Genomic DNA, 16058 nt, shown 5'->3' with positions numbered 1-16058 from the left:
GTAGGCCGATCGGATGGCTGTTCGAGTGGATTGTTTCTTCCTTTGAGAAGGATGTGTTTGTGTATGATGGTTTGACTTTTGAAGTTTTCATTGTAGCATTTAGAAAACATTGAAGTATCTTTACCTCTCAGGTCGATCGATCGAACGGTCGTTCGATCGGCCGGCTAACCGATCGGTTAGGTACTTCAGCTGACAGGTTCTTAGCAGGGTGTCACCTGATCGGACAGCTGTTCGATCGGGTGGCACTCCTAGTGCATTGAACATGTTGAAAATCGACTAAGTGTTGAAGCATAGTATCTCATGATCCGAAGAGTAATTCAATCGGACGGTAGTCCGATCGAACAGCAGTTCGTTCAATACTAGACTTCAATGAATTGTTCAAGGGTGGGACCATGTGCTAGCCGATCGGCTGGCCTGGTCGATCGGCTGGCCTGGTCGATCAGCTGACTGTCGATCGGCTGGCTGTCCGTTCGGATAGCAGTCCGATCGGTCAGCATCTTGACCTGATCAGCCTGTTCGTCTACCACTTGGCTGTTCTGATTGTTTGTCGTTATATCGAGGTGTTTTGACAACAAGTTGAACCATAGAACCCTCGTTCTTACTTGTTCCTCCTGATCGGACAGGAATCACCCAAATCCGGCCAGCGAACTGTTCGGAACGGAGTTTAACGTTTAACCCGAAATCGGTGAACCTCGTGGATAGAATCCGGATCTTGAGTCATGCAACCATCGGAATGATTTGCAAGTCGGCACAAATTCCGTTTCTATCGGTTTTGAAGGCATTGAGTGTAAAAGAGTTGAAAGAAAGTTGGAAAACCATCTTTCAATCCTTTTCACCGTGTAAATGTTTAGATCTATGAAAGATCCTTGTTTGTTTATGTGGAAATCGGCTAGATCCAAGTGATTCTTGGTGGATTGAAGCCAAACATGAAGTTCTTCAAGAACACCATGATGACATCATCCTAGAACACTTGAATCTTGATGATTTCACGGTTAGAAATCAAGATTCGAAAGATAGAAAGGTGTGCGTGTAGATCAAGAAAGTACAAGATTTAGGATGAAATCTTACCGGAATCGAGAGGAATCTGAGAAAAAGAGGGGAGCACGAGCTGGTCGGTCAGAGGTTTCCAAAAGTAGAAAGTTTGAGAGTGACAAGGGGTATTTATAGGATGCCATAAGAGGAAAGTTCTGGCCGATCGGCCAGGCAGCTCGATCGGACAGCAGTCCGATCGGTTGGCTGTTCGATCGGCTGGTAGCCTGATCGTTCAGCTGCACGATTCGAGTGTTCGATGCGAAGATTTTTGATATTTCGATTTCGATTGAGGACGATGCGAGTACGATAGAGTTTCCTATTCAAATTACTTTTAATCCCAACCACTATATCTAACATACAATCATCTATATCTCGCGCTATCTCTTTTCCACCAATTATCATGATTCAATTTCGATTGAGTTTCGATTTTCGATTCGAGTTCTTACCACACATAACATAAAGTAGACACGCACAAGTAACACATAAGGCACACACACACGTATATTAACACCAAAATTCGCGTAATTCGAGTCTCGAGTTCGATGATGATTAGATTAGTTCGATTACTGATTAATTGACTTTATCGCATTGTTACTTCTTATTATTCACAGTCGTAAAGCGGTTCTCATTGATGAATAAGTTTCGATTTAATTCGATTGCTAGAGCTCCTTATCGACTCGCTCCGTCCGAAATGCGCGAACTCTCGAGTCAACTCCAGGAATTACTTGACAAAGGCTTCATTCGCCCTAGCACCTTTCCTTGGGGCGCACCAGTCCTTTTCGTCAAAAAGAAGGATGGGTCGTTCTGGATGTGCATCGACTATAAGGAGTTGAATAAGCTGACTATCAAGAATCGTTATCCTCTGCCTCGAATCGATGATTTGTTTAATCAGTTGCAAGGTGCTACATGTTTCTCGAAGATCGATTTACGCTCCGACTATCACCAGTTACGCATTCAGGAGGAAGATATACCGAAAACCGCTTCCGCACTCGATACGGCCACTATGAGTTCGTTGTTATGCCTTTTGGTTTAACCAACGCACCCGCGGTTTTCATGGATCTGATGAATCGCTTGTGTAAACCCTTTCTCGACTGTATCGTCATCGTGTTCATCGATGATATCTTGATCTATTCCAAGTCGAACACTGAACACGCGCAGCATCTTCGTTTGGTTCTCGAACTACTCAAGGGGAATCGACTCTATGCCAAGTTCTCCAAGTGTGAATTTTGGCTGGAGGAGCTTCAATTCCTCGGTCACATGTCGATAGTCAAGGTATTCACGTCGATCCTGTGAAGATCAAAGCTGTTAAGAGTTGGGTTACACCCAAGAACCCGTCCGAAGTCCGTTCTTTTCTCGGACTAGCGGCCTATTATTACCAATTCATCGAAGGATTCTCTAAAATCGTCGTACCGCTTAGTTCTCTCACGCACAAAGACAAGACTTTTGTTTGGGGAACCGAACAAGAGATTGCCTTTCGAACTTTCAAGCATATGCTCTGCAATGCTCCCGTACTCGCTTTACCCGACGGAAACGATGACTTCGTTGTCTATTGCGATGCCTCGAACCTTGGCCTTGGTTGTATCCTCATGCAACGGGATAAGGTTATCGCTTACGCATCTCATCAGCTCAAGATCCACGAGAAGAACTACACAACCCATGATCTCAAGCTAGGTGCAGTTGTTTTTGCGTTGAAGATTTGGCGACACTACCTGTATGGTACCAAGTGTACGATCTTCACAGATCATAAGAGCCTACAACACATCCTCAGCCGAAAGGAATTGAATAGGCGCCAACGCTGATGGGTTGAACTTCTCAACGATTACGACTGTGAGATTCGTTATCATCCTGGCAAAGCAAATGCCGTTGCCGACGCTCTCAGCAGACGAAGCTATTTGCATAGCGTTCGTAATATCCAACTACAGCATAATCTCAAAGCTCTTATCCGCGAAGCCTAGTATGCTTGCTTTACCGAACGCACTTTAAAGAAGGAAAGGATTCTCAACGATGGCACCCAGTTAGTGAATAAATCGAATGGGATACTCCATTATCTAGACCGAATTTGGATTCCCAAGCGCACCGACTTGCGACAAATTTTGATGGATGAAGCCCACAAATCCCGATATTCTATTCATCCCGGTGCTGACAAAATGTACCAGGACCTTCGCTACAAGTACGGGTGGCCGGGCATGAAGAAAGATATCGCTCTCTATGTTTCGAAGTGCCTGACTTGCTCGAAAGTCAAGGCCGAGCGCCAAAGACCCTTTGGCTTACTCGTCCAACGCGAGATCCCTATGTGGAAATGGGAGAGTATAGCTATGGTCTTCGTAACAAAACTTCCGCGTACGCCATCAGGTCACGACAGCATCTGGGTTGTCGTTGACCATTTGACTAAATCTGCTCACTTTCTGCCCATACGAGAAGACTTTAAGGTAGAAAAATTAGCTGAATCTACACCGATGAGATCATTTGTCGACATGGGATGCTTCACGACATCATCTCTGACCGCGATGGTCGGTTTATCTCGCGTCTTTGGGAAACGTTTCGATCTGCTCTCGGTACTACGCTTAATCTAAGTACCGCATTCCATCCCCAAACCGACGGTCAGACTGAAAGAACGATTCGTACCCTTGAAGACATGCTTCGCTCATGTGTCATAGATTTCGGTGGTAATTGGGACGCATACCTACCTTTAGTAGAATTCTCGTACAACAACAGTTATCATTCTAGCATTCAAATGGCACCGTTTGAGGCATTATACAGAAGAAGATGTCAATCGCCTATTGTATGGCACGAGATCGGAGACTCGCAAATAACCAGTCCTGAGCTGTTGCAAGAAACGACTGACAAAATCCTCCAAATTCGAGACAACCTACTGAAAGCTCGAAGTCGTCAGAAAAGTTACGTCGATAGACGCTGCAAGCCCCTTGAATTTGACGTTGGCGATCACGTACTCCTAAAGGTTTCACCTTGGAAGGGTGTGGTCAGATTCGGCAAGAAAGGGAAGCTCGCGCCTCGATATGTTGGACCCTTTAAGATTCTAGAAAGGATCGGCAAAGTGGCCTACAGACTCGAACTACCGGAGGAACTTAGCAACATCCACCCGACTTTCCATGTTTCGAACCTTAGAAAGTGTCTAGTCGAGCATGATCTACAAGTACCACTTGAGGATCTACAAGTGTACCAAACATTACACTTCGTGGAGAAGCCTGTCGAGATCATTGACCGAGAAACCAAGAAGCTCAGGCGCTCACGCATTCCCATTGGGAAGGTTCGCTGGGAAGGCAAACGCGACGCAGAGTTCACCTGGGAACTCGAAAGTGACATGAAGGCGAAGTACCCGCAGTTGTTTGTTACGGCCAAAACCTAATTTCGGGACAAAATTCCCTTAAGTAGGGGAGGTTGTAACACCCCGTGTTATGAAAATCAAAGTCAAAGTCAAGATTGAAGTCAAAGGAAGAAAATATTGCTACTTGCGATCTATCATTCCTTGCTTAATTACTGATTTGACTTCTTTGACTTGTAATCGAATCTTTTATTTTAATCGCTTTAGTTGTATTATGTGGAGTATCTGTGAATAATCGATGTTATCACATGTTTTATCGCTTTATCTCTTTATCGCTAATCACATCGCAACCGCATTCGCAACTCGAATTATGCGTTCTGGATATTGTTTTACGTGTGCGTGCTATTTATGTGTTACTTGTGCATGTTTACTTATTGTTTCGATTAAATTGCGATTTCTTTTCGATTAATCACCACCAAACAATAAGTGAACATGCACAAGTAACACATAAATAGCACGCACATGTAAAACAATATCCAGAACGCATAATTCGAGTTGCGAATGCGGTTGCGATGCGATTAGCGATAAAGCGAAAAAACATGCGGTAACATCAATTATTCACAGATACTCCACATAATACAACTAAAGCGATTAAAATAAAAGATTCGATTACAAGTAAAAGAAGTCAAATCAGTAATTAAGCAAGGAGTGACAGATCGCAATTAGCAATCTTTTCTTCCTTTGACTTCAATCTTGACTTTGACTTTAACTTTCGTAACACGGGGTGTTACAAAAATAATCTTGCATTAAACGTTAATGAGCACCTAACCGATCTCGTTCAAGAGGCGGTTGTTTGGTATGCGATGTAGACGATTGGGCTTCTTCTCTCAAATAATTAATCGTCTCCCGCTTCACTGCGATAATCATATCTTCAAGAACACCGTCGGATGAAGAGCTCGACGAATCGGATGACATTCTTAAAAATTATTGGAGAGAATTTTAGTGTTTTTTCTGATTGGTGTGTGTTTAGTTTGTGAATGGTGTATGTTTTAGTTTATGATAGGTTTGTATATATATTAGAATTATAAAAAACTTTGACTACTTTCCTCGAATTCGCAACGGCCACCTTTGACTACTTTCCTCGAATTCGCCAAAAAATGTCTGTTAGCACCATGGTGGAGAGCCTTAAGTGCCCCCTCTTAACAACGACGGGATGGTGGTTGGCGCCCCGGGGCGCCATAAATGTTGAGGTGGCGTTAAGCCACACTCTGTGGCCTAAGGGTGAAAGGGGTGCATGCCTAACACCTTTAGGCAAAGTTTTCCCCCACCCAATTGAATTCTGCCATATAATTTGCCTAAATTTTTTGCCTATTACCCAAAAATCACAAGAGGTGCATGCCTAAATTGATATTAGGAAAACCAGTTGTTTCTTAAAAACTTAATTAATAAAAGTACATTACATTAACTTATAAATAAAAAAACATTACACTAAATAAAAAATAAAATAAAAAAAACATTACAATAAATAAATAAATCAACTACTCTTCATCGGAATCCACCAATAGGCGTAGTAAATCCATTCTTCCGAGATGCTCAACGAGATCATGTTTTAGTCTCCAATGCGTATCTTAATCCATAAGCCCGTCTATGACTGTGTGACAACTCGGGTTTCCGAGATTCCATTTTCGCATTTATTACACGTTCACTGTTTGTTTAGTTGTTTACTTGCACAAATGGTTTGCTTTGTAACTGTATATGTTTTGGTTCGATAAAGTGTATTGAAATTGTGCATGGTTATGTGTTACTTATGAAAGATTTGACAAATGCATGAACTTGGTGGTGAAACTGTAAATTACATTGTGATGGGTGTGCCTTATATAAAAGATGATACTTAGGGGTGAGTAGAGTAGTTAGTGAAATTTCAATCACTCTTAACCCTAACCTCCTTCACTAATCACAACACAAAATCAATATACGTACTTTCACATTCTCCAATCCTCTCTACAATCACCTTCTTCATCATTGGCACAAGCTCTCAATCATCACTCTTGATTCCTCTCTTTATCTAGAATCAATCCAAGGTAATTGTTTAATGATTGTTTGTTGTTAATCATTGATTGTTTGATTCTTGCAAACCCTAGTTCTACAAACAATAGTTCTGTGTTTATTGATTGGTTCTGATTGTTGTGAAATGATTTATGATTAGAAGTGTAATCAAATGATTGACAATGAGATGCTTGTAAGATAGAGATGTTTGATTTGCTGATTAGATTACTGCAATGCAAAAGTATGAGATTAGGGTTTCTTGATCGTAGAAATGTAACTGTTACATTTCATATGAATGTTCGCATGAATGATATGTATGCAAGGTCCAAATTTTTGATCATGTAATGTAAAGTCCGGGCTTTATTATTTGATGCGTCCGAGTTATGCTTGATGATATATTCCGAATTTTATTAACATGTACAAAGTCCGAATTTTTATATATATGATCACAAGGTCCGAACTTCTCATAAAACTCAAGGTCCGACCTTTCAAGGAGTTGTTTGGTCCGAACTTTAAAGGGTGAACAAGGGGTCCGACTTTTGTAATGTATTGTTTGGTCCGGACTTTGAACCTTGTATAGTGTCCGAACTTTGAATAAATCTTGTAAAGATCCGAGTTTTTGTCAAGGGTAATGGTCCGAGTTTGTTAAAGACAACACAAGGTCCGACCTTTGAGCTTGATACCTAGCCCGAGTTTTTGTATGATATGGTCCGACTTTTATGTTAATAAATAAGGCCCTCCGACTTTTAAAATGGTTATACATAGTCCGAATTTATGAATGAGATGCACATGGAGTCCGACTTTTGTATAACACAAGGGGATCCGACTTTTGTGATGATCTCTTGTCCGAACGTTTGTGAAGCACAACATGGTCCGACTTTTAACTAGGGTTGCCTAGTCCGACTTTGTGATGTTTGCCTTGTCTGAGTTTTTATGCTTTGATGGTGGTCCAAATTTCATATGGTATGCGTATTCCGAACTTTACAAAGTGATGCATGATCCGAGTTTACTTGTAAACACCAGTGCTAGAGCCTACTGTATGTTTCTGTACATTACAACATGCTACTGTATATGACTGTATGATACTGTGTGTATGATCAATCTATGTCACGTTATTCTGTACATGATTATCACACGGAATCACTATTGTTTGGACATTAAGGAGTTGTAAACCCTAATTGAACGTAAACACTCACATCGAGTTTATGTGCAATGTACCTTAGGTCGTGTGTATCGGACCTAACCATTTATTAACACTAGAAGCAATAACATACCGAGCAAACCAAGGTGAGTTCACACTCTTACCAAGGCATGGGATTCCCGGGTTTTGGGAATGGGATTGAAGGAATAGATTGGTACTTACACTGTTACTAGACTATCTACCATCGTCCTCGGATGCGCAGGATACATACGTAAAACCTACGTATACTTGTACACATCATTGTCCTCAGGTTGCGAAGGACACTTACATAAAACCTACGTAAACTTATACTCACTACTGCCTCGGTTGTGTCAGACACATACGTAAAACCTACGTAAACCCCCGCGTACCCCTGTCCTCGGTTGGGAAGGACACTTACGTAAAACCTACGTAAACTTTGTACGTACTACTGTTCTCGGGTTAAGGAGAACACTTATGGTTACAAATAGTCTAGTGTATACAACTATGGGAAACCCCCACCAATAGAACATACTATCGGCCCAGTAGAGCCACACGTTACAAACGAACTTACTATTACGAACTTACTTTTTGTGAACTCGCTCAACTAGTTGTTGACTCTCTGTTACCTGCCTTGCAGGTCGTTAGGTATACATGGAGCTTGCACTGGGAGGCGCGGTCGTTGTGGACAAGGATCGTGAATGCTTGATTTAAACATTATGACATTACTTACTTTATTTATGATTGGGCTTTTACTCATACGCTTCCGCTAAACGTTGAATTTATACTCATGTTTGAAACACCTTTCATATGGATTGGTTTAGTTTAATGACATTTACTTTTACTATATACGTTGTTCTATATGATTGGTGGCTTGATCCTGGTCAGTCACGCTCCCAAGCGGTAGTACTCCGCGTGTGGATTTTGGGGGTGTGACAGATTGGTATCAGAGCCATTGGTTATAGAGAACTCGGTTTTAATAAGGGAAAAACGTTTTTATTAAAACCAGACTATAACCAGTACAGTGCTCAACGATCCACAACGACGCCTCGCTCCACGTGCAAGACTCAACATCCTAGGTAATAAGGTTTATGTTTATTGCCTACATGCTAGAATTACATAGAACTTTGCTCGTGGTATGCTTAGATTACATTGCCTACTATTTGTTATTGCTTGAGAACACTTGCGTGCTTACACTCTTCTGTCATCGCACTATTCGCGAACCTTTCTCACTTATGTTTCCTTTGATGTGAAGATCAATGGCCGGACGTATTAACTTGACTCAAGCCTAGTTGACGGCTCTTATCAACGAACAAGTTGCTGCGGCACTTACAGCTGCAAACGCAGGAGGTATACCCTGCAGTCGTAACTCACACTAGGATCTTTAGATCCTACATTCCTAAACCAACTCTTGTGTTTAACCTTGTCCTATTCTTACATTAGGTCAACCCGCTCAGCAACCTGTTTGCACTTTCAAGAGTTTCATGGACTGTCGTCCAAGCACGTTCAGTGGCACGGAGGGAGCGGTGGGACTCCTCCATTGGTTCGAAAAGCTCGAGTCGGTATTTGAAATGTGTGAATGCCCTGAGGCTCGCAGGGTGAAATACGCTACTGGTACTCTGGAAGGAATTGCGCTGACTTGGTGGAATGCGCAAGTTCAACTTTTGGGATTGGCAGCTGCTAACGCCACTCCCTGGAATGATTTCAAAGAGCTGATTAAGCGAGAGTATTGCTCACGAGACGACATCCACAAGTTAGAGGTGGAGTTCTTCAATTTGAAAATGACAGGGTCGGAGATCGAGGCATATACTAAAAGGTCAAACGAGCTGGCCGTTCTATGTCCAACCATGGTGGACCCTCCTATCAGACGCATTGAGTTGTATCTCAAGGGGTTGGCACCAGAAATTCAAAGCCACGTGACATCGGCCAACCTTGCTAACATCCAGGATATTCAGCGCCTTGCTCATCGCCTCACGGATCAGGCAGTGGAACAAGACAGGCTACCTAAGCGCGCCAGCGCTACTGCTACCGTTACCACTTCTGCTACTCCTGCTACCCCCAGTGACAACAAGAGAAAATGGGAGAGGGATTCCAACAAAGGTTCAGCTTCAGTTCAGTCTCAGGTTCAGCAGCGAAAGACTGACAACTATCAGAGCCCTAGTCAACAATCTTCGGGCAGTCACAGGCAGGGTAGTTATCGAGGGAACCTCCCAAAGTGTCACAACTATAACAGGCATCACAGTGGCCAGTGCAACAAGGGTCGCTGTCAGAGATGCCTTAAGATGGGTCATGAGGCCAAGGATTGTAGGAGCCCGCGGCCTGCGAATCAGAATCAGCAGCAGCAGCAAACACCGCAAAATTAGCAACAGGGCAACAAAGGATGTTTTCATTGTGGCGCTGAAGGTCACTTCAAAAGACACTGCCCTCAGTTAAACCGAAATCAGAACAACAACAACAATAATAACAACAATCAGGGCAATGGCAACAACAACAACGGTGGGAACAACAACGGCAACGAAGCAAGGGGTCGTGTATTCGTGCTGGGGCAGGGTGAAGCGAGAAATGATCCCAACGTAGTCATGGGTAAGTTTCTTCTTGACGACTTTTATGTTACTGTATTGTTCGATTCGGGTGCGGATACAAGTTATGTGTCTTTGAAAGTTAGCCAAATGTTAAAACGTGCACCAACTCCCCTAAACACCAAACATGTCATAGAATTAGCTAATGGTAAAAGTCTAGAGGCCACACACATAGTTCAAGGTTGTAATCTTATCCTCGCTGGTCAGACTTTCACCATCGACCTCATTCCTATAGGTCTGGGTAGTTTTGACATCGTCATTGGTATGGATTGGTTATCCAAGCAGCAAGCAGAGATCCTATGTAAGGAGAAGATCATTCGTATTCCCCGTTCTGGTCAAGAACCTCTCGAAGTTCAAGGCGACAAGAGTGGTGCTGTGGTTGGTATCATCTCCTTCCTGAAGGCTCAGAAATGTTTACGAAAGGGTCACACTGCCATTTTGGCACTAGTTACTGATGCATCAACGAAAGAGAAAAGAGTAGAGGATATCCCAGTTGTACGCGAATTTCCTCAAGTGTTTCCTGAAGATTTACCTGGGCTACCGCCTCATCGCCAGGTCGAGTTTCAGATTGAACTCGCTCCTGGAGCAGCACCAATAGCCCGCGCACCGTATCGGTTAGCTCCAACTGAACTGGAAGAACTGTCAAAGAAACTACAAGAGCTCTTGGATAAGGGCTTTATACGTCCTAGCTCTTCGCCTTGGGGAGCTCCAGTACTGTTTGTGAAGAAGAAAGATGGAACTTTCAGGATGTGCATTGATTACCGCGAACTGAACAAGGTCACAGTGAAGAACCGCTATCCTCTTCCTCGTATTGACGACTTATTCGACCAGTTGCAAGGGTCGAGCTACTACTCCAAGATTGATCTGAGATCAGGCTATCATCAGCTGAGAGTCCGGGATGAGGACGTCTCCAAGACAGCATTCAGAACTCGCTACGGCCACTACGAGTTTCTAGTCATGCCATTTGGGTTAACGAACGCGCCTGCTGTCTTCATGGATTTTATGAACAGGGTGTGCAAACCCTATCTAGACAAGTTTATAATTGTTTTTATCGACGACATCCTGATCTACTTCAAGAGTCAGGAGGAACATGAGCAGCACCTGCGTCTTATCTTGGAACTCCTTCGAAAGGAACAACTGTACGCCAAGTTTTCAAAATGCGACTTCTGGCTTCGTGAAGTCCACTTCCTAGGCCATGTGGTAAACAAGGATGGGATTCATGTTGATCCATCCAAGGTAGATTCGATCAGGAACTGGCCTGCACCGCGTACACCAACGGAAATACGCCAATTCTTGGGTTTGGCGGGTTATTACAGACGGTTCATCAAAGACTTCTCAAAGATTGCACAGCCGCTTACTCTACTGACACAGAAGGGTGTCACTTATCGTTGGGGTAATCCCCAGGAAACCGCTTTTCAGCACTTAAAGGATAGACCTTGCAGTGCGCCTATCCTCTCATTGCCAGAGGGCACGGACGATTTTGTGGTCTATTGTGACGCATCGATACAGGGGCTTGGTTGTGTATAGATGCAGCGGGATAAAGTTATTGCTTATGCGTCACGTCAACTCAAGATTCACGAGCGGAACTACACGACGCACGATTTAGAGCTGGGAGCTGTTGTTTTCGCGCTTAAGATATGGCGACACTACCTGTACGGTACCAAGTGCACTATCTACACCGATCACAGGAGTCTCGAGCATATTTTCAAGCAGAAGGAATTGATCATGCGACAACGTCGATGGGTCGAGCTACTTAATGATTACGAATGCGCCATCAAGTACCATCCAGGCAAAGCCAATGTTGTGGCTGATGCCCTCAGTCGGAAAGATACTAAACCTAGGCGTGTACGAGCCTTGCAGCTTACTATTCAGTCTAGTCTTCCTGCTCAGATACGAGATGCTCAGGTGGAAGCATTGAAACCAGAAAATGTCAAGGCTGAAGCCTTACGCGGCTCAAGGCAACGATTAGAACAAAGGGAAGACGGCGCCTACTATGTAACAGGACGCATTTGGGTTCCACATTATGGCAATTTACGTGAGCTGGTAATGGATGAAGCTCACAAGTCTCGCTACTCGGTACATCCAGGTTCGGATAAAATGTACCACGATCTCAGAACAACATATTGGTGGCCTAGCATGAAGGCCCACATAGCAACTTACGTCGGCAAGTGCTTGACCTGTGCGAGGGTCAAGACGGAGTACCAGAAACCCTCAGGATTACTTCAGCAACCCAGGATACCACAGTGGAAATGGGAAGAAATTTCCATGGATTTTGTTACTGGCCTGCCTAGACCCAGCGTGGGAATGATACTATTTGGGTGATCGTTGATCGACTCACAAAGTCTGCTCACTTCTTGGCTATCAAAGAAACTGACAAGTTCTCTACCTTAGCAGACGTCTACCTGAAAGAAGTTGTTTCGAGGCACGGAGTGCCAACCTCTATTATTTCAGATCGGGATGCACGATTTACTTCAGAATTATGGCAAGCAATGCACAAATCTTTTGGCTCTCGGTTAGACATGAGCACAACTTACCACCCTCAGACAGATGGGCAGTCTGAGCGCACTATCCAGACTCTAGAAGACATGCTCCGGGCGTGTGTTATCGATTTTGGCAACAGCTGGGAAAAGCATCTCCCGTTAGTGGAGTTTTCGTACAATAACAGTTACCACACCAGCATACAAGCCGCTCCATTCGAGGCATTGTACGGACGTAAATGCCGGTCACCTCTCTGTTGGGCAGAGGTGGGGGATAGTCAGATCACAGGTCCAGAAATGGTAGTTGATGCTACTGAACCAGTTGCACAGATACGACAACGCATGGCGGCAGCTCGCGACCGTCAGAAAAGTTATGCTGATAAGCGCAGGAAGCCACTCGAGTTTCAAGTTGGGGATCGAGTGCTACTCAAAGTCTCACCCTGGAAGGGTGTGGTTCGTTTTGGTAAACGAGGCAAGCTCAATCCGCGGTATGTTGGACCATTCGAAATCATCGAGAAAATAGGCAAAGTGGCCTACAAACTGAACCTACCAGCTGAACTCGGTGCAGTTCACAATGTTTTCCACGTGTCGAATCTGAAGAAGTGTCTGTCAGATGAGACCCTCATAGTTCCTTTGAAGGAACTCACTATCGACGAGCGGTTGCAGTTCGTCGAGGAACCAGTTGAAATCATGGACCGGGATGTTAAGGTCCTCAAGAACACTAGAATACCTCTTGTACGAGTTCGTTGGAACTCCCGTCGTGGCCCAGAGTATACCTGGGAACGAGAAGACCAAATGGAACTCAAGTATCCCCAGTTATTCGAAAACTGTGCAACCACTGCTGAGGCTGAAGCTACTACAGAATTTCGGGACGAAATTCCAAATCAACGGGGGGATGATGTGACACCCCAGGAAAACCAGTAAACGATACAACTTAACTAGCTTCCTCAGTAACCGCATGCTAAATTTCGGGATGAAATTTCTTTCAAGTTGGGGATAATGTAACAACTCGGGTTTTCGAGATTCCATTTTCGCATTTGTTACACGTTCACTGTTTGTTTAGTTGTTTACTTGCACAATTGGTTTGCTTTGTAACTGTATATGTTTTGGTTCGATAAAGTGTATTGAAATTGTGCATGGTTATGTGTTACTTATGAAAGATTTGACAAATGCATGAACTTGGTGGTGAAACTGTAAATTACATTGTGATGGGTGTGCCTTATGTAAACGATGATACTTAGGGGTGAGTAGAGTAGTTAGTGAAATTTCAATCACTCTTAACCCTAACCTCCTTCACTAATCACAACACAAAATCAATATATGTACTTTCACATTCTCCAATCCTCTCTACAATCACCTTCTTCATCATTGGCATAAGCTCTCAATCATCACTCTTGATTCCTCTCTTTATCTAGAATCAATCCAAGGTAATTGTTTAATGATTGTTTGTTGTTAATCATTGATTGTTTGATTCTTGCAAACCCTAGTTCTACAAACAATAGTTCTGTGTTTATTGATTGATTCTGATTGTTGTGAAATGATTTATGATTAGAAGTGTAATCAAATGATTGACAATGAGATGCTTGTAAGATAAAGATGTTTGATTTACTGATTAGATTACTGCAATGCAAAAGTATGAGATTAGGGTTTCTTGATCGTAGAAACGTAACTGTTACATTTCATATGAATGTTCGCATGAATGATATGTATGCAAGGTCCAAATTTTTGATCATGTAATGTAAAGTCCGAGCTTTATTTACTTGATGCCATCCGAGTTATGCTTGATGATATATTCCGAATTTTATTAACATGTACAAAGTCCGAATTTTTATATATATGATCACAAGGTCCGAACTTCTCATAAAACTCAAGGTCCGACCTTCCAAGGAGTTGTTTGGTCCGAACTTTAAAGGGTGAACAAGGGGTCCGACTTTTGTAATGTATTGTTTGGTCCAAACTTTGAACCTTGTATAGTGTCCGAACTTTGAATAAATCTTGTAAAGATCCGAGTTTTTATCAAGGGTAATGGTCCGAGTTTGTTAAAGACAACACAAGGTCCGACCTTTGAGCTTGATACCTAGCCCGGGTTTTTGTATGATATGGTCTGACTTTTATGTTAATAAATAAGGCCCTCCGACTTTTAAAATGGTTATACATAGTCCGAATTTATGAATGAGATGCACATGGAGTCCGACTTTTGTATAACACAAGGGGATCCGACTTTTGTGATGATCTCTTGTCCGAACTTTTATGAAGCACAACATGGTCCGACTTTTAACTAGGGTTGCCTAGTCCGACTTTGTGATGTTTGCCTTGTCTGAGTTTTTATGCTTTGATGGTGGTCCAAATTTCATATGGTATGCGTATTCCGAACTTTACAAAGTAATGCATGATCCGAGTTTACTTGTAAACACCAGTGCTAGAGCCTACTGTATGTTTCTGTACATTACAACATGCTACTGTATATGACTGTATGATACTGTGTGTATGATCAATCTATGTCACGTTATTCTGTACACGATTATCACACGGAATCACTGTTGTTTGGACATTAAGGAGTTGTAAACCCTAATTGAACGTAAACACTCACATCGAGTTTATGTGCAATGTACCTTAGGTCGTGTGTAACGGACCTAACCATTTATTAACACTAGAAGCAATAACATACCGAGCAAACCAAGGTGAGTTCACACTCTTACCAAGGCATGGGATTCCCGGGTTTTGGGAATGGGATTGAAGGAATAGATTGGTACTTACATTGTTACTAGACTATCTACCATCGTCCTCGGATGCGCAGGATACATACGTAAAACCTACGTATACTTGTACACATCACTGTCCTTAGCTTGCGAAGGACACTTACGTAAAACCTACGTAAACTTATACTCACTACTGCCTCGGTTGTGTCAGGCACATACGTAAAACCTACGTAAACCCCCGCGTACCCCTGTCCTCGGTTGGGAAGGACACTTACGTAAAACCTACGTAAACTTTGTACGTACTACTGTTCTCGGGTTAAGGAGAACACTTATGGTTACAAATAGTCTAGTGTATACAACTATGGGAAACCCCCACCAATAGAACATACTATCGGCCCAGTAGAGCCACACGTTACAAACGAACTTACTTTCTGTGAACTCGCTCAACTAGTTGTTGACTCTCTGTTACATGCCTTGCAGGTCGTTAGGTATACATGGAGCTTGCACTGGGAGGCGCGGTCGTTGTGGACAAGGATCGTGAATGCTTGATTTAAACATTATGACATTACTTACTTTATTTATGATTGGGCTTTTACTCATACGCTTCCGCTAAACGTTGAATTTATACTCATGTTTGAAACACCTTTCATATGGATTGGTTTGGTTTAATGACATTTACTTTTACTATATACGTTGTTCTATATGATTGGTGGCTTGATCCTGGTCAGTCACGCTCCCAAGCATTAGTACTCCGCGTGTGGATTTTGGGGGTGTGGCAGACTG

The sequence above is a fragment of the Helianthus annuus genome, chromosome 11 (genome assembly GCF_002127325.2).
Source record: "Helianthus annuus cultivar XRQ/B chromosome 11, HanXRQr2.0-SUNRISE, whole genome shotgun sequence".
Classification (NCBI taxonomy): domain Eukaryota; kingdom Viridiplantae; phylum Streptophyta; class Magnoliopsida; order Asterales; family Asteraceae; genus Helianthus; species Helianthus annuus.
The sequence above is the reverse complement of the archived record's forward strand: the minus strand, read 5'-3'. Positions refer to the sequence as shown.